This window comes from Marmota marmota, unplaced genomic scaffold, assembly GCF_001458135.2.
Source record: "Marmota marmota marmota unplaced genomic scaffold, marMar, whole genome shotgun sequence".
NCBI classification, from domain to species: Eukaryota; Metazoa; Chordata; class Mammalia; order Rodentia; family Sciuridae; genus Marmota; species Marmota marmota.
This window is the reverse complement of record NW_026000068.1, coordinates 10,953,290-10,955,942: the sequence shown is the minus strand read 5'-3', so window position 1 is coordinate 10,955,942 and position 2,653 is coordinate 10,953,290. Positions and strand designations below refer to the sequence as shown.

Here is a 2,653-nt window from a genome sequence, read left to right as displayed (position 1 = left end):
AACAAAAGAAGAATCTTAAAATGGCTACCCATCCTCTCGCCCTGCCCTCAGGGGCGAGCAGTTTACCTTATCACTTACCCTCAGTCGCTCCCTGTGCGAGCCACCAAATGGCTCCCCGTCGGGGAATCGAACCCCGGTCTCCTGCGTGACAGGCGGGGATACTCACCACTATACTAACGAGGATGGGTAGCCATTTTAAGATTCTTCTTTTTGAGCTTGGTGCTGATAACGCCAAGGTCGCGGGTTCGATCCCCGTACGGGCCACCAAATGCCGCAGTCTGGCTGGGCACAATCAGGAGCCACTTGTCAAAAGAAACTAACTTTATTTTTAGAACCACACACGCCAAACAAAACAGCCTCTCAGGAAAAACCCTCAGAGCCCCAACTGCCACCACCGGCTTTCCACAAGCCTCTCTCTCCAACCCAAGCCTCTCTCTCCACCTCCCACAATCCTCCTGCTCTTGAGGCCGATTGGCTGGGTCACGTGGGCAGAGCCAAAAAAGTCCCCCAATGAGCAGCTCCGTGGTCTGAAAGGGCAGGGAAACAGCCCAATGAGCATCACCGCAGAGGAGCCAATCAGCTAGATGTTGCTGGGGCTGCTGTGAGCCAATCATCAGCCGGCAGCTGGAAGTTTGCTGCCAGCTGGAAGTTTGCTGGGGCCCCTTCGGCTGTGGCTCTCAACACTGGAGCAGCCCCGCATTTTCCATGGTTTCAAGGTTGATTTTCCTGGATCTTCTTTCCTCGGCAGCACTTGGAACTTCATCATAACACATGGAACCAAGAAGTAACTTTCAGCCTCAGATAACGCATTTCTGTTTATTTGACCAAGAGCTGTGAAACATAATTACATAAGATACTGAAAGTTACAGATCAAATTGGTTTATTTGATATTTAGAAAAATAGAATGCACTCTGGATAAATGATATTTAATTTTAAAATAATTGAACTGTGAGTCACACTGTTCTTGTTAAGTTTAACCTGGGATTTGGGGAAAAGTTACAAAACTATTGAGATTTTAGATTGATGGCCAAAGGACTACAGAACTAAAATATGTTTATTCATTTCTGTGGTTGTTACAAACATAGATCTGGACATTATCACTAAAAAATGAATAAATCAAAGTTGTTCTCCTTGCAGAGCTCACAAAGTAAGAGCCAGAGTAGGGGTTAGGTACCAGAGTGAAGAAATGCAGAAAGATAAGCAAGTGAAGACAGCAAACCCCGAATCCACACAAGACCGGAATACATCCATTATAAGAGAGTTCTTAAGGGCCAGGTGGGTGTAGTAGGAAGAATCACCCCCCCAAAACCTGTCCACAACCTAATCCTTAGAACCTGTGACTCCGTAACTTCATATGGCAAAAAGGACTTGGTAAACATAATGAAGTCAAGGATACGAGAAGGGGAGATTACTCAAGTTGGTTCAATGTAGTCGGGAGGATCCTCATAGGTGAACATGGAGGTAGGAGGGTCCTGGAAGAAAATGTAATGATGGAGACAGGAAGAATGATGCTGCTGCTGGATATGCAAGCTGAAGGAGGCCGAAAGAATGCAGGCAACCTCTAGAAGCTGCAAAAGGCAAGGAAGAGATTCAACCTCAGAGCCTCTAGAGAGAAGTCAGCCCTATGCCACCTTGGTTTGAGCCCCATAACTCATGGAACTTCTGCCACCAGTTGTAAGAGTGTACATTTGTATCAGTGCATTATGGAGGTATGAGATTTACTGTTGTATAGTCATGTATGTACACAGGAAAGCTGCCAGATTCATTCCCCCATTCCTCCTCTTTCCCTCCTCCCTCTCTCTCAATCCCCTTCCTCTACTCCACAAATCTTTCTTATATTTTCATAGAATTTCCACCCCCACTATTTTTTTCCTTCCTTCCTTCCTTCCTTCCTTCCTTCCTTCCTTCCTTCCTTCCTTCCTTCCTTCCTTCCTTCCTCTCTCTCTTTTATTTTCCTCCTTATTTTGGTCAAGCTTCACCTATGACAGAAAACATTCAACCTTTGACTTTATGCTCTGGCTTATTTCATTTAGCACAATGTTGTCCTGTTCCATCCATTTATCAGCAAATGCCTTAATTTCATTCTTATTTATGGCTGAGTAAATCTCCATTGTGTATTGTTTTGGTCTAACTTTGTGGTAATTTATCACACCACAAATAACTAAGGCAATGGGAATTGCCTTGTTCCCACTCAATATTGGAAAGATAAAAATATTGTATAAATGGAAAAATATTTATTTCAGATGTATTACTTTATAGATAGGAAGAACAAATTCGTAAGTATTGATCCTAGTGACCTGAGGGTGTCCTGAGTGAGAAGAGAGACTTGAGATCAGAAGCTGAAGAAGGCCAGAACTCCCTAGTCAGGTAGAGTGAGAGAAAACGACCAAAGATAAGGACAAGTAATTAATGAGGACTAAACCTAAAATGGTAAATTTAGAAAAACGGAGAAGTAAAGTAAGCAGGAAAGACTTGAACGTGATTTATCAAAATATGAGTTGGTACTGATTGCCTTTTGAATTGGAGATATGAATAGTTTCCTTTTCTTTTTATTTTCTACTTTTTCCCAGTTTTTATAAATACAATTTAAAATAGAACATAGATTTTACTTAAAGATAAATCACTTCAAAATGTCTTTCATGGAGTTTTCTTC

The 2,653-nt window shown here is 42.5% G+C and overlaps 1 non-coding gene across 1 annotated transcript; it reads right to left on the bottom strand.

Moving 5' to 3' along the window:
* Positions 1–111: 111 nt before the first annotated feature.
* On the bottom strand, positions 112–183 carry Trnad-guc. The gene has a single exon. It is a non-coding gene; the product is annotated as a tRNA-Asp (tRNA).
* Positions 184–2,653: the final 2,470 nt, after the last annotated feature.